The sequence below is a fragment of the Pipistrellus kuhlii genome, unplaced genomic scaffold (genome assembly GCF_014108245.1).
Source record: "Pipistrellus kuhlii isolate mPipKuh1 unplaced genomic scaffold, mPipKuh1.p scaffold_m20_p_42, whole genome shotgun sequence".
Lineage (NCBI taxonomy): Eukaryota > Metazoa > Chordata > Mammalia > Chiroptera > Vespertilionidae > Pipistrellus > Pipistrellus kuhlii.
Genome location: NW_023425543.1, coordinates 1,980,543 through 2,001,461, shown reverse-complemented (window position 1 = coordinate 2,001,461; position 20,919 = coordinate 1,980,543). Strand labels below are relative to the sequence as shown.

General features: G+C 50.0%; 1 long non-coding RNA gene across 1 annotated transcript; it reads left to right on the top strand.

Annotated features, from left to right (window-relative positions):
• Positions 1-5,667: 5,667 nt before the first annotated feature.
• On the top strand, positions 5,668-15,220 carry LOC118704344. Its single transcript, XR_004983387.1, has 3 exons — positions 5,668-5,850; positions 8,661-8,663; positions 15,210-15,220. It is a non-coding gene; the product is annotated as an uncharacterized LOC118704344 (long non-coding RNA).
• The last annotated feature ends 5,699 nt before the right edge of the window (positions 15,221-20,919 follow it).

The following is a 20,919-nucleotide window of genomic DNA, read 5'->3' as shown; positions in this document are numbered from 1 at the left end:
TCTTTCCTCTGATTTGCATAGATCAAAAGCTGCTGGGGGGGGGGGGGGTGTTCCTAAAAAAAAGCTCCTCGGGCTCCTCCCCCACCAGCACTACCGTGGGCTCAGATGAGACCAGACCACCCCCGGGAACCGCACGATATTCTTGAAACGTCAGAACGCGCTGCACGCCCCCAATCTTCCCCACCGTCTAGGCGATGCGTATTGATTTCAGACACTGTTTCGGACGGAAACTGGAAGCTAGTGCCTTTGCAGCTTGTCAGGCACTCACAGCCTCACGCCTGGTGCCTCGGCGAGCAGAGCGAGGCCTCCGAGGCCGCGCTCCTCACTCCCCTGAGATCTGATCAGCGACGCGGCCAGTCAACAGTGTCATTCTTTTAACAAGCAAGCGGACACAGCGGGGCGCTCAGAGCAGGAGGAAAGGGTGGGTGAGAGGGAGGGAGAGACGAAAGGCCCCCAGGCATCATCGGTGTGGACGGGATTCGAGCGGAAGAGAAAAGTCCTCAAGCCCTGATGCTTTGGTACTTTCGGGGCGGGGGGGTCCCGTTACCCTTTTGGGAAAGTCGGCGTTTATTGAACATTTATGACACATGATGGCAGGCTCGGGGGTTGGGAAGGAAGGAGATAAATAAGGAAGCCTTTGATTCACAGAAATCTGCGATCCAGAAGGGAAACAGATATGAATATAAATGCCACGAGGAAGCAAATCAAAGTGATGAGAAGGAGATAAGCAGGGGATGTGGTTTGAGGTGCACTGATGGGGGGTGAGGAAGGGTTCTCAGGCCTGTCCCAGATGGGTTGTTAATGGGAAAGAATATGAAGATCAAATGAGACACTGTTGCCCGGCTGGGGTGGTTCAGTGGTTGAGCATCAACCTATGAACCAGGAGGTCATGGTTCAGTTCCCAGTCAGGGTGCATTCCTGGTTGTGGGCTCAACCCCCATTGTGGAGCATACAGAAGGCAACAGATCAATAATTCTCTCTCATCTTGATGTTTCTCTCTCTCTCCCTCTTCTGCTCTCTCTCTAAAATCAATAAATATGTATTTTTTTTAATGAGACAATATTAATCTGTCATCTATTTGATGATGAAATCCTACTATCCATTTTAAAAAGTTTGAATTTGAATTCATCAGATAGATCAGTGGTCGTCAAACTCAGTAGTCCTCAGAGCCAAATATCAACAGGACAACGATTGAAATTTCTTTGGAGAGCCACATTTTTTAAACAAACTTCTTCTAACGCCACTTCTTCAAATACACTCGCCCAGGCCGTGGCATTTTGTGGAAGAGCCACACTCAAGGGGCCAAAGAGCCGCATGAGGTTCGCAAGCCGCAGTTTGCCAACAACAGAGATAGATCATCAGCCAATCGATCGGTAGCTAGATATTCTCTACGCATTTTAAATCCAAATAGCACCTGAGTGATTCGGTTAATTTTTCAATCCTAAATCTTGCACCTAGCATAGTTCTGCAAACCACCTTTTCACGAAAAGGGACAGACGGTGAAAATCAAGCAGCCTTCACATAGGAATGTGGGCCCCGAGCAGTGAGACTGCCTGACATTGAACGTGACCTTGAGATTTTTCTCTTCAACCTCTGAGAACCACAGGAAGAAGCAGCAAAATCAGTGGTGGAAATAAAGGAACGCGGGTGTCTAAAATGGTCTCGATGCTATCTATTTTTAATGATCTCGGATGCTGGAAACCCCAGGAAGGAAAGTCAGATTTAAAAATAACCAGTGTGCCTTTCCTGGGTATCATATTTCACAAAGTTGCTAAACTTCCCTGTATCATCTTTCACCATTATCTTAAGGGTATTAGTGTCCCCAGTGCTCAGGGATTAGCCAGGGACGGGGAAAAGAAATGCGGACCTCCACACTAAGCTAGATGATTAAATAAATTGAGCCAATCGCCAACCTCCATGTTTGTAGGGGTATCTCAGACCGTGTGTTCATGCATTTCATTCATTCAGTCAACAGCACCTTTCTGGACCACTCATACTTGCCCGGAACTGAGCTGAGAGGCTGGTATTCCAGGAGCCCGCCACCCAAGTGGTCATGCTAGGAATGTCTATTGGTCTAAAATTGTCAATAAACCACCTCTCATCTTTTTTCATAAATGAAAAATAACAGTCATTCTGCTTCTATTTCTCTCTCATTCAGCCAATCGATCGGTTGCTCATCCAATCAAGATCGAAGCATTTAACCTGTACCAGGCATTTTCCTATGCCTTCAGGGAAATACCAAAATGAACAGAATACAACCCATGTCTTTAGAGTGGGTTAGCCTGGCCGGTGTGGCTCAATGGGTAAGTACTGACCTATGACCTAGGAGGTCACGGTTCGACTCCCGGTCAGGACACATGCCAGGGTTGCAGGCTCAATCCCCAGTGTAGGGCGTGCGGGAGGCAGCTGATCCATGATTCACTCTCATCCATGGATGTTTCCTCCTCCCTCCCCCTCTCTTCCTCTCTGAAATCAATTTTAAAAAATCTTTTTTTAAAAGCAGGTTATTTCTTAGACTCGGTCACAAATTACTATTTGCGAGCAAAGTTGTTTAATTGCTGCTCCACGTCGGCCTGCGGACTGAAAGGTCCCAGGTTCGATTCCGGTCAAGGGCATGGACCTTGGTTGCGGGCACATCCCCAGTAGGGGGTGTGCAAGAGGCAGCTAATCAATGATTCTCTCTCATCGATGTTTCTGACTCTCTATCCCTCTCTCTTCCTCTCTGTGAAAAATCAATAAAATATATTAATTGCTGCTCCATGTTCTCATCTGTTACATGTAAACAGTGGCACTACCCCCACTAAACTCCCAGGCTGCTGGGAAAAGCCGTGGATTTACAGTTTAAAATTTGGGTTTTGCCACTGACTGGAGAAGTACCATTTGGTTAAACCACGTGACCTTACCGAGAACTAGGTAATTCACCTGTCAAGGGGGCCTAATTCAACCTGCCTCATAAATGCGTTCTGAATCAAGTAAGGCAGAGTGTTTTATAAACCACAACTACTTACAGAAGCACGAGGTGTTATTAATAAGGATCAAAGAAGATCACAAATGAGATCTCATAACCACAGAGCTTTGAGGAGCACTCAGTACATGTGACATTGAACTTTGAGAGCAGCCAGCCACGCTGTGTGCATGGTCCACAGTCAGCTTTTATCTCTAGGACATTTAGGACCCGATCACTGATCATCGGCCGAGGACAAGTTGCCTGGGAAACCTGGATGGTGTTAAGACCTAGTGACTGGCCAAAACCGGTTTGGTTCAGTGGATAGAGCGTCGGCCTGCGGACTGAAGGGTCCCAGGTTCGATTCCGGTCAAGGGCATGTACCTTGGTTGCAGGCCCATCCCCAGTAGGGGGTGTGCAGGAGGCAGCTGATCAATATTTCTCTCTCACCGATGTTTCTAACTCTCTCTCTCCCCCTTCCTCTCTGTAAAAAATCAATAAAATATATATTTTTTTCAAAAGTCTTAGTGACTGAGGAGCAATGGCCTGATGCTCCTTGGCACTGGGGAAGGTGGGATGGAGGAGTAAGACACTCCTTTCTGACCCAGGAATCCTAAGGTTTAATAGCAAAAGAGGTTTGTGCCATTTGCCCGCTGCTATGGCCAGCTAGTCCTGCACTCGGGCCGAGTCCTGTTCAGCAGGAACCGGGCGGAATCTTTCTAGTCCAATGACACATTCAACTGAATGTCAGCGTGGCTCTCGAAGGATTTGGGTTTCTAAGCCCAGTCCATTCACCTCACTGCCTCCCTCAATGTGTCAGACGTTCTAGAAACACTCAAGACTTCTCCGGACCCCAGGATCCACTGCACAATCAGCCAAACAGAGAGAGCGTGCTGTCCACATGACCCTGAGTGTCGCCCAAGCACTGTCCTTGGCTTGGGAGCACAGTGGGCGGGGCGTCCACTGCTCCCCAAACCAAAGCACGGGGTCTCCAGCACCACTTTTGCAGCTAAGTTTCCTTTTTTTTAAATTATTTTTAAAAAGAGGGACTTTTCTTTTTTAATGTATTTTATTGATTTTTTACAGAGAGGAAGAGAGAGGGATAGAGAGTTAGAAACATCAATGAGAGATAAACATCGACCAGCTGCCATTTGCACATCCCCTACTGGGGATGTGCCCACAACCAAGGTACATGCCCTTGACCGGAATCGAACCTGGGACCTTTCAGTCTGCAGGCCGATGCTCTATCTACTGAGCTAAACCGGTTTCGGCTAAAAGGAGGGACTTTTTTGAAAAATATTTTTTATGGGTTTCAGAGAGAGAGGGAGAGATAGAAACATCCATGATGAGAGAGAATCACCCTGATCGGCTGTCCGCCTCCTGCACCCCCCACAGGAGGGACCAAGCTCGCAATCCCGGCCTGTGCCCTGACCGGGAATCCAACCTTGACCTCCTGGTTCACAGGTTGACGCTCGACCCCTGAGCCACGCCGGCTGGGGTTACTTTGACAGCTCTCCCATAGTAGTCACGTCGCTTAAGGCCAAGATTTACGGGTTTATTGTTGACTGGTCTAATCCAGATTGGGAAGAGAGAAAGAAAAATAGACTCACACGCCGATGGATCGTTTACAAATGGGATGAATCTAAGGCTCATCCGGGGACATCTCCGATGAGAGCCTTGCCTTATTTCACTGCGAAGGGCGAGGGGGAGGGACATTTCTGCTAGGCCTGGGGCGCCCACGGGGGCCCGAATCGCAAGGCCCAGGAAAGAACATCTGGTTGGCGACCACAAAGGAACACAACACCTGCAAACGCCTCTTGTGTTTACGCTGTGACCGCCTGTCTGTTATCCGCACGCAAAAAAAAAAATGTGTTTTTGGGGCTGGAAACGGGCTGCAGGAGCCAAGAAAAGTCTGGTGTGATAACGCAGCCTGTTTACCTTGGATCCCGCCCCATCCTTCGCATGGGCGGGCCTGCTGAGCCAAGGCAGCTTTTTGGAAGCGTTTGCTGCCTAGCGCCTCGGCTGCAATGTCTACAGCTTGGGAGCTGGAGGCCAGAGAAGGGGTTTGGGGGTGGGAGGGGGGCACAGAGCATAGATCAGGACTTGCCGGTGTCAGGATGCAGCTCTTGATATTACCGATTCCCCGGCGATGAGTTTCTGGCGGGCTTTCCCTCTGTCTGTCTCTGGAAGGAGTCGTGCGTATCAAAAACACCACCAAAACAGGCCGTTTTTTAACACCCACACTTACAGGAAACTTTCCCCCAGGGGGTCGGAGCGCGGGCGAGCGGAACCAGACGGCCGGCCGGCTGTGTGCAGCCCTGCTCTTGGCAGGCGTCGTGGCTGTCGGCTCCGAGCGCGCAATTGCTCGTGTCCTTTGAAGAACTCGGATTCTGCGAGGAGGCCTCTCCCGGGGAGACCTCGCTGAGAGCGGCTGACAGTGCTCGCGGAGGGAGAGTTTCCATCCTAGGCAAGCCGCTGGCTGCCTGGCGGGGCCCCAGACCCCGAGCCACTCCCTGTCACCACCCGGAGTCACAACAGCGAGTCTGATGAGTACAGGGGGCCCGTTGGCGTGGGGACAACTTGAAGCCTGAAACGAAGACATGGGAAGAAATGTGTGGCAAAGCAACACAATTTCCATTGATTGCAGTCCTGCTTACGGCCATTCTGGACGATCAGCACTTCGTCCCGGCTAATAATGCGGATTTTTTTTTTTCACTAGATGGGGTTACACACATGTTGATATAGATGCGATTTGGTATGCATGCCATTTTTTGAAGCTTCAAACTTCCCATGTCAGATCTTCTGAAGGTGTTAACCTCATAGATATTTTTATGCTTAAAAATGCCGGATTTCGTGCCAAACAAAGAGCATTTGCGGGGAGTTTTAATTCATTGCTTTATTTGGAAGTAATGAGCTTCCCGAAGTATACGATAACTTTCGGCAGCACTTTTCTTCAAAATGAATTAAAACTTCCCGCAAATGCTCTTTGTTTGGCACGAAATTCGGCATTTTTAAGCATAAAAATATCTATGAGGTTAACACCTTCAGAAAACTTGACATAAGAAGATGTGAAGCTTGTTGTCAATACAACAAAATAGCAGACATATCAAATCGCATATATATCAACATATGTGTAACTCCATCTAGAGAAAAAAAAAATCCGCATTATTAACTGGTACACCTGGTAATCCTCCTAACAGCTCTATTCTCCTTATTTCATAAGCTAGGGAAGAAGGCATAGAGAGGTTAAGCAATTCTCCCAGGGTTGTAACTCAGGAAATTCTAGGGTTTCAAACCGGAATTTCTGGCTTTCTCTCACTACATCATGTGGGCTGCGACAGGTTGACATGCATGTATATTCCTTTTGCCTCTGTTATTCAAAAGACCCAGTGAGGTGCTTGGTGGCTGCTCTGCTTCTGATGGCTGTCTCGTCTCCGTTCAGTCGCACTCCCAGCCTAGTGAGGGATGGCCGGAGACTGAGGTCACTCACCAACGACCAATGATTCCATCAATCATGCCTTTAAATTTTATTATTTTTAACATATTTTTACTGATTGCAGAGAGGAAGGGAGAGGGAAGGAAAGATAGAAATATCAACGATGAGCCGAAACCGGTTTGGTTCAGTGGATAGAGCGTCAGCCTGCAGACTGAAAGGTCCCAGGTTCGATTCTGGTCAAGGGCATGTACCTTGGTTGCGGGCACATCCCCAGTAGGGGGTGTGCAAGAGGCAGCTGATCGATGATTCTCTCTCATAGATGTTTCTAACTCTCTACCCCTCTCTTTTTCTCTCTGTAAAAAAATCAATAAAAATATATTTTTTTTTTTTTAAAGACTCTCTTTTCCTCCAATCTTGGGGTTCACGCCTTCTCCCCTCTGGCTCAGGGAAGAATCAGCAATAAAAGCACATTGTTATTCAAAGCCCATCCCTCTTTCATTCTTTCTTTTCCTCCTTCCTTCCTTCCTTCCTTCCTTCCTTCCTTCCAAAGTATATTTTTATTGATTTGAGAAAGAGAGAGGGAGAGTGACAGAAACATCGATGGGCCGTCTCCCCCAGCAGCCCGTCCATCCCTTTCTTTCTGAGTTCACAGAGAACAGGAAACCAGGCAAGTTTCTACTGGGGGAGCGAACCACGCTGCCGGTGCATTCCCAAGAGCCCTGGCTGACTCCAATACTTGGGTTAGGGCCCTTTGTCTTTGCCAGCTCCCTAACCCTTCCCCACGGTCCCCTCCCCCCCTCCCCAGCCTCCTGCCACTCAAATAACCGAAACACTGCTTTCCTGTGTCTGGGAATCTGAGCTCCAGCAGCGACCTCGCCCCCACCCCCACACTGCTCAGGTCTAAGCTTCCTTCTGCAACAATGGGCCCAAGTGGCGTGTGGGCAGGGACTGTGTGCTTTCTAGTCAACCGTGCCCTGACCCCAGCGCCCAGCCAGCAGCTGGCACAGAGCAGGCACTCAGGAAGCGTCCCGAGAAGCAGAAAAGCCAGCCGTATGGTGTTCTTTGTGACTCTTGATCCCTTGGATGCGTTTCGGGCCAAGCAGAGGTAGCCCAATCCCCCGGTGTGCGCTTGCAAACGTCTCCGCGACTGTTGTTTCCCAATTGACTATGGAAAAGGCAGCAGTTCCCATGACCGCGGAGAAAGGGAGAGAGAGCCTGCCTGCGTAGCCCCAGGCTGCGCAAGCCCAGGTGGAAGAATTACTGCTCCCTTAGTCATCCTCTTTCTTGAAGGTGGGAGTTTTGCTTGGACCGGGTTCTGGCTCATGGATCTTCCTTACAGATCATATCTCCTACTTAAACAACCCACGTTTTTTTTTCAAACGTCTCTCATCTAGGCACCTGTTTCTTTTTAAAGACTCGGTACCACAGTTCTGGATGACAAACATTCCTTAATCAAAAATCGTTGCTAGGCCGAAACCGGTTTGGCTCAGTGGATAGAGCGTCGGCCTGCGGACTGAAAGGTCCCGGGTTCGATTCCATTCAAGGGCATGTACCTTGGTTGCGGGCACATCTCCAGTGGGGGGTGTGCAAGAGGCGGCTGATCGATGGTTCTCTCACATCGATGTTTCTAACTCTCTATCCCTCTCTTCCTCTCTGTAAAAAAATCAATAAAATATATATTCTAAATTTTAAAAAAAAATCTTTGCTAGGTCTTTGCGTACAAAATGCACAGCCTGGGGGCTTCCACCACCCAAGTTCATTTCCTTATTGTTCTGGAGGCCGGACATCTAGGTCAAGGTGTTGGCGGGGCTGCCCCTTCTGAGGCCTTTCTCGCCTGGTTTGCAGGCAGCCACCTCCTCTCTGCACTTCTTCACACCACCTTCTCCTTACAGGTCTGTCTTAAGTCTTCAAGTTTCCCCTTTTCACCACATCACCAGGAATGCTGCATTAGGGCCCCCCTAATTAAGATCTTCACTTAATTACCTCTTTATAAAGAACTTGTCTCCAGTAAGGTTACTTTCAGGGCACTAAGGGGGAGGACACCTGGATATCCTGGAGGGAGGACAGGATTCAGCCAACAACGTCTTTCTGTACTGTTAGAAGCCGTGCTGTGAGTTACATGAGCATCAAGAAGCTGGGTGTTTTTATTTTTTCCATCCTCATAATACTTAAAATTAACTCAATGTAGAGGTCAGCAACTCCTTCAGCTTCAAAGGTCAGCTAAAATAAACTAGGCCTGGCCAGCGTGGCTCAGTGGTTGAGCATGGACCTATGAACCAGGAAGTCACGGTTCCATTCCAGATAGGGGCATGTGCCCTGGTTGTAGGCTCTGTCCCTAGTGTGAGATGTGCATCAGTGATTCTTTCCCTCTCATCACTGATGTTTCTATCCCTTTCTCCCTCTCTCCGTAATCAACAAAAACATTATTTAAAAAAATAAACTGCATTCCCAAATGCCTAACTGTCCTCTGATGCAAGCAGGATCTGCCTGCTGAGCCCCTCCTGATGGACCAATCACCCTTTCTCCTTGCTTCGACGTGATTGGACCCAACTTCTCTGGGTTGCGTCTGGAAGTAAATCCACGGTTTCACTATTATTGGGTAAACTGAACCAAAGAGGTGTGCCTTTCCAAACAAGGTCAGTAAGTTAGGTCTAAATGGAGTATACAGTCTAGGAAGCCAGAGAGAAAACAGACTGGCCCTCCAAAGCTCTCGCAGGGAGTAGCCAGCACATCACATCTGGACTGAGAGGCAAGAACCACGCTGAGGGGGTGAGCCAAGTTCAAGGGTCAGAGAAAGACACCAACAAGCCAATCGAGATCAGAGTCAGGCCTCAGCCTCTGCTGGGACCGCTAGCTCCACCATGCTAGACACAGTTCTGCCAGCTCAGGCTACTCTAAAGATCAGGACAATGTGTCTTTCAGCCAATAACAGACATCTTCTTTTTTAAAATATTTTTTTATTGATTTTTTACAGAGAGGAAGGGAGAGGGATAGAGAGTTAGAAACGTCGATGAGAGAGAATCATCAACCAGCTGTCTCCTGCACGCCCCCCACTGGGAATGTGCCCGCAACCAATGTACATGCCCTTGACCGGAATCGAATCTGGGACCTTTCAGCCCGCAGGCCGACGCTCTATCCACTGAGCCACACCGGTTTCAGCCAGACATCCTCTTAAAGGCACCATCCGGTTCTGCCATAAATAGGATACACAAAAGGTCCTCTGAGTTCCTAGCAAAATGGAACTGGTGCCTTCCGCTTAGACTTGAAAAACGGAAGACAGGTTCCTAGGCATCTAAGACGTTACACGTTCCCTGCTTTCCATTTTTCTTCCTCCGTCCGTAAGGTATCTTTCTAGGCTGGTCAAAATGGGGGGAAACTCGGGGCGTGAAGAGTAGTTAGGAGCAAATGGGCCGTGCTCATGGGGAGGCACTCATGCTGACATGCTGACAGAGTCATCTATTTCCCCACATGCATCTGACAGTTGCCAACCACAAAAAATACGTGACGGAGGAGGAGATTCCGACCCGTAACGGTTTCACAGATCCAGTCATTGTTCATGGAGCCAGGGCTGGGCCCTGAGAAGCAAAAGCAGGGGAACACCACCTGCCTGTAGAGCTCCCAGGCTAGTGAGCAAGACACGCAGCGAGCAGAGTAACACCAGAAGTAGAGAGTAACACCGGAAGCAGATAGTATCCCTGTAATCAGACAGTAATGCCGGAAGCAGATAGTATCCCTGGAAGCAGACAGTAACGCCGGAAGCAGACAGTAACGCCGGAAGCAGATAGTATCCCTGGAAGCAGACAGTAACGCCGGAAGCAGACAGTAACACCGGAAGCAGATAGTATCCCTGGAAGCAGACAGTAACGCCGGAAGCAGACAGTAACGCCGGAAGCAGACAGTAACGCTGGAAGCAGAGTAACGCCGGAAGCAGACAGTAACGCCGGAAGCAGACAGTAACACCGGAAGCAGATAGTATCCCTGTAATCAGACAGTAATGCCGGAAGCAGATAGTATCCCTGGAAGCAGACAGTAACGCCGGAAGCAGACAGTAACGCCGGAAGCAGATAGTAGAGTAAAACGCCGCAAGCAGAGAGTAACACCAGGCAGGACAAGGACCATCGGATGCTCTTCATCTGGGACTGACCAGGAACACGGGGTGGAGCATTAAGGACCTAGGTCAGTGGTCGGCAAACCGTGGCTCGCGAGCCACATGCGGCTCTTTGGCCTCTTGAGTGTTCTAACGCCACTTCTTCAAAATAGACTCACCCAGGCCGAAAACCCACTTCTGCGCATAGGCCACGAAGTTTCAATCACACTGCACGTGGTATTTTTGTGGAAGAGCCACGCTCAAGGGGCCAAAGAGCCGTGTGTAGCTCAAGAGCCGCAGTTTGCCGACCACTGACCCAGGGGATGAGGAGAGGTCATCTGGAACGTATAGGACAATGGCCAAAGTCTTTCGGGAGCCTCATCTAGATTATTTTGTCAGATACAAACCTAGAATAGGCAAATGATTTCCTTGTTTCTCGTTTTTTAAAATATTTTTTATTGATTTCAGAGAGGAAGGGAGGAGAGAAGGAGAAACATCAAGGATGAGAGAGAATCATTGATCGGCCGCCTCCTTCATGCTCCCCACTGGGGATCAAGGCCGGAGCCCAGGCAGATGCCATGACCGGGAATCAAACCTCGACCTCCTGGTTCATAGGTAGACGCTCAACCGCTGAGCCACACCGGCTGGGCTGGGATGAGCTGGGCTGGGCTCTGTGTTACCTGAGCAACTGTCCTTTTCCTTCCTTTGCTGGTGCGGCCCACGGCCTGGGTGGAGGACAGGTAGCTGAATGTGCTAAGAAGGAGGGAAGCTAAGAACACAACAAATGGAGAGAAAGCCGGACCCTCTGCCAGCCTGCATGGCTGTATAGCGATGATCCCTCTGCTAAGGGGCTGAAGGACCAGAAAGGCTGACCTGGGCGGATCCAGCGGGTACTGCACACGAACACTAGTGGCTGTGGGTCCCTTCCCCGGGGAAGTTCTAGAAGCTGCTGTCACTCAGGAGTCCGCTGCCTTATAGGTACCCAGGCATTTAGCAGCGGCCACAGCCCCATGGGAAAATGTGCTGGCAACCAACACATCACCACGCGTCAGGGAAAGTGTGCCTTTCACAGCTATCACACATCAAATAAAAGATTTTTTTTAAAAAAAGAGACGGAACCACCAGTCCAAATATTCTTGCTGAGCCCTCAAATGACTCACAAAATGACTATTCTTCCAAAATTATAAAGTTTCCTTAAAATCAGGAGAGCAGAAACACATTTAGCAGTGTGTTCTTTACCAGCATAAAGGCTCGTGGCAGACTGAAGAAAACACTGACTCTAGTCTAACACTTTTTTGTTGTTTTTAATCCTCACCAGAGGATATTTTTCCATTGATTTTCTTAGAGAGTGAAAGGGAGAGACAGAGAGAGAAACATCAATAAGAGAGAGAGAGAGAGAGAGAGACTTTGATTGGTTGCCTCCTGCATGTGACCCAACCAGAGTCTGGGACGGAGCCTGCAACTGAGGCACATGCCCTTGACCAGAATCAGACCCGGGACCCTTCCACCCACAGGCCAGAGCTCTACCCACTGAGCAAAACTGCCTAGAGCTAGTCTAACACTTTTTGCATGTTATCCTTTGCTATCTAATACGGCATGTGAATGAAGCAGAACTAATATTATCATTATCCAGCTGCCTTCATTCACCAAAAGGGCTGTTTCCTGATCAAAATAAATCCCAAAATAGAATGTGCACATTGCATAAAACTGAAATGTCTCCCTCATTAAGGAACATTACATGCTAATTTTTGTAAGTTTTTAAATCGGAATGAGAAATTAGACAAAGAAACTTGAATATCTGGGTAAAAGCTGGTATCCCTGCATACAGGCAATGTGAAGATGTTGACATTTCACAGCGTCTTTCCAGAAATTCCCTGTGTTCACCTTAGACCAGTGGTCGGCAAACTGCGGCTCGCGAGCCACATGCAGCTCTTTGGCCCCTTGGGGTGGGTGGCTCTTCCACAAAATACCACGGCCTGGGGGAGTCTATTTGGAAGAAGTGGCATTAGAAGAAGTGTAAGTTTAAAAAAAATTGGCTCTCAAAGGAAATCTCAATCGTTGTACTGTTGATACTTGGCTCTGTTGACTAATGAGTTTGCCGACCACTGCCTTAGGCCGAACCAACAAGCAAGGACAGAGGTCAGACTTAAACGCAGCCTCGCCTTTGAGAGATGTAGAATGCTGCAGCGCTTTATACGCTTCTAGATGCCTTGAACAGAAACATTTATTCTGACAAAAGCTGGTTTTCCAGAACTTTTTGTTAGGAAAATGAAAAAAGGGAGGGGAGTGGGGAGCTTTTTTTCAAAATTATGCACTTTATATATATATTATTGATTTTTTTTACTGAGAGGAAGAGAGGGATAGAGAGTTAAAAACATCCATGAGAGAGAATCATCGATCCGTTGCCTCTTGCACACCCCCTACCGGGGATGTGCCCGCAACCAAGGCACATGCCCTTGACCGGAATCGAACCCGGGACCTTTCAGTCCGCAGGCTGACGTTCTATCCACTTGGCCAAACCAGTTTTGGCAAGACTCTGCGTTTCTATTTTGAGACCGGGGAAAGGTGTTTTTATCAACACTTTCCATTCTTTCCGTGCGGGTTCAAGTTCAGGTGAAGGCATCAGCGGGAGGGATGATGGAGGTTCCCGCTCGCCCAGTACTAGAAAGCAGCCCAGACAGGCAGGGTCTGAGCGCTCCCTGTGTGTGGCTGCTCTGAGCTGGCCTAGAGGCGGGGATGACATTATGGAAACATCTATGGCTTCGGGCGGGCTCTGCTGCAGTCCTTTCGCTGGAATTATTTACGGCTGCAAAGTCAACAAAGCATTTGGGAATGGGGAGCCCAATTCCATCCCTGAGTACAAACAAGCAGCCTTCTGCCCGAGGGCCAGAGGGGACGCCCTCAAGGCCATTGACAGAGTCACAGACAATCTGAAGGCTGGACCGCTCCGCTTTGATTTATGTCTCGGGATTCGGGAACACGGACTGACCCAGCAATCCTTGTCTCCTTCGGTTGGCCACCAAGACAAACGTGTCTGGGAGAGATGACAGTCGTAATGACGGCCACCCTCCCCGTCTGAAAGGGGGAGAAAAAGTTCATCTTTGTCTGCATGGGTCACCCCACCACCACTCGGGCGATTATTTCCTCATTATGGCCTCCGCAGAAGAGGAACCTTGCGGCTAAACAAAACCAGCAGGGCAATTACATTTCAAGCTTCTCTTGGAATCTGGACTCCATGGTAACCCTACACCTCCCGCCAATGACCTCCTGGGAAGGAAACTGGTGTCCTCTGCGCAGGGAGGAAGTGGAATTATCCCCAGAGGCCCTAGGTCACAGGCTGACATTCCATTCTGCTTATGGGCAAAATGGTTCCTTGTTTCTCGATTTTGCTATTCACACCCATAGGCAGTGGTCTCGTTGACCTCAAAGTGGAGTCGCCAGACTGTCTCTTTAAGAGAAAAGGGTTGTTTTCAAATACGTTTAAATCGTCCGGCTTGCTGCTGATTGCCTGCAAGTCTGTTCCAGCATATGGCCTAACTGCCTGAAGATCTCATCAAGATGTCTGCCCGAATATGCTCCATGGATTGAAACAGATCTCCTTAGATCAGCTCCCCACGCAAGGGAAAATGGAAATAAAGGGATCACCCCTTTAAACCACCAACACACTGGCACTGCCTCGGAGGGTTGGCTTTTATTCCTGCAGCTGATAACTTTTTTTAAAATATATTTTATTGATTTTTATTTATTTATTTTTTTTACAGAGAGGAAGGGAGAGAGAGAGAAACATCGATGAGAGAGAAACATCAATCAGCTGCCTCCTGCACACCCCCCACTGGGGATATGCCCGCAACCAAGGTACATGCCGTTGACCGGAATCGAACCTGGGACCCTTCAGTCCGCAGGCTGATGCTCTATCCACTGAGCCAAACCAGTGAGAGCCGGATGACAACTTTTTAAATGCAGGGCAAGTTACTTTCTCCCCGTGCTTGTAATTAGCGCGTGCGCGCGCGCGCACACACACACACACACACATAAAAAACGGTCCCAAGCATCCATCGAAAAGATGTATTTGCGGTGAATCCTTTTCAAAATACAAGAAGTCGGTCACACTGCAAATACTCGGTACTAGGTTTTGTTTTAGGGCAATGAGAATGCTCTCGAGTGGTGTATTCACAATTCTAATAGCACAGTGTGTGGATGGCACGCTTGAAATGAATCACATCTCAATAAAGCTGTTATCATCACAAAAGGAGTTAAGTCATGACGACAGTTTATCATGCAATTAATAACTTTTTAGAATTAAGCAATACAAACAGCTACCTTCATAATGTCAAGGAGAGAAGCCCAGGAAGCCAGACTAGACTTCATACCTGACCTAACTGCTGCTCCACCCTCTCCCACAGCATAATCTTAATCCACCGTCCTGCAATTTGCTGGTCAAGCCACCAGTAGATAAAGGAAAGGGGTGGTTGTCCCTTTAAGAAACAGCTGCTCAAAACACAGGCATTGACACATACGCTATGATACATACTACACCTTTTCAAGGATGCTACTGACTCATCAACAGCAAGGCAACCATTTAACTGTTTCCCTGGTCATTTTGGAGTTTATACGGACGCAACCATATTCTGTATTCCAGCAGTTCTGACAAATGCTATGCAATGTGTTTGTAGGACCATTTATTAGCTCTCTGTGCCTCCGTTTCCTTATATGCAAAATGGTGATAACCGTACCTTTCTCAGAAAGTGATTGTCAAAATGCAATAAAAGATGCAAAGCATCTAATATGGGGTCTGACACATCGGGGCTGTGCAGAAACAGCTACATATGAAAAATATTAAGAGGACTATAAGCGATAGGTGGTCTGAGCGGTTAGTTCAATGGGTAAGACACATGCTGACCAATCAGAGCGGGTTCTGTCAGGACTGTCCCTACTGAGGCAGGATCACGGATTTTGTGGATGTCTCGGCCCTTAGCGTAATGCCTTTTTCAGGAAAAATCATCCAGCTGACTTGCCCCGTAAGCTATTTTGTCGCTGCCGGGAAATGATAAATGGGCCCAATGCTTGTGTCCGTTCCATCTGCCTTAATATGATTTTATTTTTTTTTAATCCTCAGATGATGGCTGTTTTTTATCCTATCGAACATCAGTCTCAGGACGTAGGAGGTCGGGATTCCAGTCTCCTGAAGACAGAAGTGGGATCGATCAGGCCCTCGAAATGCAGCCAGGGAGTAATTAGAGGAGGGTGCTCGCTGGGTTTCCAAGCTGCCTCCGCTAATTATTGTTAAGCACCAATTTGCATTTAATCACCGCTTGACACATCTCACTCTAAAGGTGGTGTGTGCTAATTATAGGGTATTTAGCCCAATTCCTCTTTCAGAGCAAAGGATCTTGGCAGTTTTTAATTAAAGACTTTAAAAAAGGTGGAAGTGTGTGAACGTGGCTGAAATGGGGAGCGCTCCCTTTTGCTCAGGAAGTCACGTGACCTTGGCCGCACAGAGGGGACCAATCCCAGTCGTGATGGAAGGGAGGCCATCACGCTGGGCCGCTGGCAAGACCCTGGCAATGAACGACTGGGTCCTTCTCCCATCCCCGGCGTCTCTTCTGATCCAGGTACCTCAACAAAGCCACTGGAGAGTCGTTGGAAATAAAACAAATGGATTTCACACCACTTCGTAACCCACTCTCCTTAACCCTTTCGTGAACCAAGGTGAATCAATAATTTAACGCAATTAATAATGTACTTTAGAGAAGACCTAATTCTTTCTTTGTGTTCACCACCTACGATTCCACACTATTTCTCTGTTAATCCATTTGCCTTGGTGCATCTTATCTTTCACCATACCTGTGGTCCCAAGCCAAGTGGGCTTCCTGGAGATGGATGGAAAATGAGGCACTACCTGGCCAGGTGGTAGGATATGGAGTGAAGTAAGCCACTGTGGCAATCGTACATGTAATCGGAGGGGGGGGGGGGGAGGAGGATGCAGGAACCTCATTCTGAGGCACGATTCCTTGTTCTCACCAAAGCAGGTGGATTTGCTTGGTGCGGTAGCATCCTAAAGGTGGCCGGCTGCCCTTGAGAGGAAACACAGTCCTGAGGGTCAGCACAGACAGACTCGTGTCCCGCTCTGCCACTCCCTGCCTCACTGATGACAGCCACGTCTCTGTGACGCATTGAGCTTCAGTTCTCTCCAGTTACACCGAATCCCATCACTGGGACAATGCTGAGCCGTGCACTGGGCGCCACTCAAATCACTCTAAAATGTCTGCTCCTTATAGAAACTCCCAGGTATCATGTAGTCCTCATTTTATTTTTATTTGTTTTATATATTTTATTGATTTTTTTTTTTTTTTTTACAGAGAGGAAGGGAGAGGGAGAGTTAGAAACAACAATGAGAGAGAAACATTGATCAGCTGCCTCCTGAACACCTACTGGGGATGTGCCCGCAACCAAGGTATACATGCCCTTGATGGGGATTGAACCTGGGACCCTTCGGTCCGCAGACCGACGCTCTATCCACTGAGCCACACCAGTCAGGGCATTAAAGATTAAGAAAGGGAACCTCCAAGAGACAAAATAACTTGCCAAGGCCATACATTTAAAAGGTAAATGAGCCATGTTTCTATTAGAATCAGCTTCCATGCAAAAATCCTCTTTCTATGCAGATCCACAGCCTCCCTTATAAAGCTCTGCTGCCTGGTGATGGAGAAATATCCACAGGGTAGAGAGGGGAGTAAGGGGGGAGAGTGGGAGGAGCCAGAGAAGCCTGCGTGGTCCTCTGGGGCCCGGGCCTGTGAAACTGACTCCCAGATGTGGGCCTGGCCGCCCCCCACCCCGTGTGTGGCCTAAACTGGCAGTGTCAGCACGCCCATGGTGTAGGCTCCCGGGCCTTTAAATGGCGTTACTCTGCAGTGTACACAAACACCCTCCTCCTCCGAGGCGGCCGGGCCAGACAGGCCGCCCCGGGCCTCGGCGCACGCCAGCGAGACGGCAGTCCTTCCGTCTCCACTGGCAGCACGGGCTGCCCCAGCCTTGCCAGGCCTTTATACCGCACTGCCTCTAGTTCCTCTTAATTGAGAATGCATTCTGTCTCTCTTTCCGTGAAAGATAAACCAATAGCTGCCCTTGACAGCTGTTTCCTCTGGGGGTCACTCCTCCTATCCGCCCAGCTACTCTTTCTTTGGGGGATTGGAGCGCTGTAATTTTAGCGCTATCAGTTTCATTCAATCCTGCCCGGGGAGTCCGCAGCCGAGCCGAATGCCCTTAACCATTTATGCTCTGTGCAAGCCAGGGAGGGTGGGAAAGGACGCGAGAGCAAGGTTCCAAAAAATAAAAATAAAGATTATCGCCGAGTCTGTGCAAAGTAGACGAGGAGGAGGAGGAGGTGGGAGGAAGGTTCAGATCAACTTCTAACAAAGCCCATGGGCCACGCCGATGCATCACATGTGGCTTGCAGCTGTGGGCACACCACGACGGGGAGTGCCCGGCAAATTATCTGCCAGTCAAGGCCAATCCTTGTACCTATCTGAAGCTCAGGTTGGCAATTTCACCGCCCATGGGCCTCGCCGGAGGTCAGGCCCACGTGAGCGGTGGAAGGATTCCCTCCCCGTGGGCTGCTGGCCAGTCCTGGGGAAAGGTGACTGGGTTTTTCTGACAATTCGGGGACAAGCACGATGTCACGACTGCCCTGAAAGGTAGATACGCTGAACACCAGTTTCCAGGTGAGTGATCTGGGGTCCTGTGGGGTTCTGGGCATTTGCCAAAGCCCACGCTGCTCCGAAGAAAAGAAGCCAACATTCGGGAGGTGACTGAGACTAGGGGTCCTCAGCCTGGGGTGACAGCGGCCCCCCAGGGGACTCTGAGGACACCCGGAGGAATTTCTGGTCGTCACGGTTGGGGTGATATCACTGGGGAGAGCCCAGGGGGGCTACAATACACAGGAAACCCAGAAAAGAGGGCTGTCTGGCCCCGCGCGGTGACAGAGTCCCGGCTGGGAGACCCTTGCGGAGCGAACAATAAAAATTGCTCCGAGTAACTGTGAACATTATAATTTTCGGTTCTAATTGGGGCCTCGGGGCCTCCCGGACGTAACGGGACGCACAGGGGAAGAGCGGTTTCCGTGCTAATTATAACGGTTTGTCTAGCGCAAACCGCGTGGCCACACCCCTCGAGATTCCCTCCCAAGTCCGTCCGTCCGTCCGTCCCGAGCCTGGAGTGAATGTGCTGAACGGGTAGGGGGTGTTTTTTAAATGGGAACCCAAAACCAAAAATGAAGAGAGAAAAGAATAAATAAGAAAGAAGCTCCCTGCCAGAAAAATGAAGCCCTGTTCGAGTGCGGCCTGGGAGCCAGCATCCAGAACCTTAGCGAGGTGCTGCGCCTTCTCTCCTTGGGGAACCAGCCTACAGACAGACCAACACCCGGCAGCCCACGAGGGCTAGGTGTCTGTCCTGCAAACGTCTGGAGATTCGAGGGCCTGTCTAGGGAGGTGAGCTGCAAAACTGTCTCTCAACCGCCGATGTGCCTACAGCCCCACCAAGCACTTGTGACAGCCCAAAGCCCACCCCTGGCCAGCGGCCAGTGTCGCCCTTCCTGGTTTGGCTCCACGCAGCCCACCCGAGCCTCCTCCTCGCGCAGACCCGCCATCTCCCTGCCAGGCCTGGGCAGGGCTGTGCCTTCTCTCTGGAAGGTTCCTTGAGGCCGCCCTGACCCACCTTCCCGGGGGGGGGGCGATCGGCATTCCCTCAGGGGTGTGCTCACAGCCCCGGGTGTCCCTGTGCTGGTGCCCGCTCCCTCCTTCCCTGACTGACGCATCACGCCTTGAGCACAGAGGCCTCCCCTGACACGTGTGTCCCCAGCACGCGTGGACGGCAGCGCTCCTTCATAAGATGAGTGAGTGAACACTGGGCAGTAGGGCGTGTCCCGAATGGTGACAGATGCTCCCTGCAAACTAGTTAACAGCTCAGTGTCATGTCAAGGCTTTCGAGTCAGAACCTTAGGCTTCCCCACACTCATGACCTTGTGTGTGTGACTTGACAAGAATACACCTCCATTTCCCTATCTGCAAAACGGGGGGAAGGGTGCCCGTCTGACAGGATTACTGTGGGGATCAATGGGCACCAGGCCTGAAGGAAAACATGCCACTAGAACAAAGGATGCCTCCTTTTGGGGGGAACTTGGATGCATATATGCACAGCCCATGGACACAGACAGCGGTGTGGTGAACGCCTGGGGGGTAGGGGGGCAGTGGAGGGAAAACAGGCAACATCTGTAATAATGTCAACAATAAAAAATAAACTTAAAAAAAATAGAGAGGTATTTTGCTTTAGCTCCACAAAAACTGATAGAGAGCTGAACTGATTCATCTGGAATTCTGCAGGCCCTCGTCTTTTTGGCCCCCAAGGGGAGAGAGTTTGAAATGGGGGGGGGGGGGTGTATGACACACACACACCCTCATCCCCAGAACCACTGCGGATTGAAGGGAAGAGAAGGCCCCACATATTTTCCAGCAGCAGCAGGCCAGACTATAGCAATAACCGCCAGGTGAGCAGAAGCACATGCCACAGATACGGGCAGCACCTGTCTTGAAAGACACAGAACTTTTTTTTTAAGAAGGGAGCACTACCCGTTTTCTGAAGAAAAAAAAAAAAAAAAGTGATCGCCGTCTCTCTTTAGACAACGATTTGAGGCAAAACTACAAAATGTCTTGCTGGAGTCAGCCAGCCTGTGCATTTGTCCTCCCTCCCCCGCTCCCCCCCCCCTCCCGCAAGCTGCCCCGCCTCCGGCTCACTGGGGACCACCTTCTCTGGTATCCACTGCTGGCTTCTCATTAGCGCTCCGGGAAGGCAGGGAGATGTAACCAGAACGGCGGGCGATGCTATCAGCTGCCCCCCCCCCCCCCCCCCCCCCCCGTGACTGGCACTTGGACTAAAAGCCTCCTCCGGCTCCTGCTCTGTGATTGAGTTCCCCTCCCCCCGCCCCCGGAGCCCCTCCCTCTCCGAGGCAGAGAGCGTGCCAACGGGCTGGGCGCTCGCCCCAGCACCTGCCAACGTGAACGGCCTGCTTGTCTGAACAAAAAAGCCCCTTCCAGCTGAGCAGGCGGCTCTGTGGCCCTGGGCAAGCCGAGAGCCGAGGTCAGAGGGACTTGTAGGCAATTCCGTTTCCTTGGTCCCCAGGATCCAGGAGAAGAAGAAAAGGGTAAGACATAACCGTGCCATCTCCATTTTCCCTGAGAGACACCTGGGCAGTGATCGGGAGGGGGAGGGGGGGTCTGAACGAATCGAGTGGCTGAGCAGACACAGTGCAGAATGGCGACGAGGCTGGGGAGGGAGACAGGGCTGTCAGAGGAGCCGAGACCCTAAATGGAGCCCCGCGATGCTGACAGCCAACAGGCAAAGGGGCCCGAGTGGGGATGGGGGGAGGGGTTTATTGGACAGAACAAAACTCTGCCCACC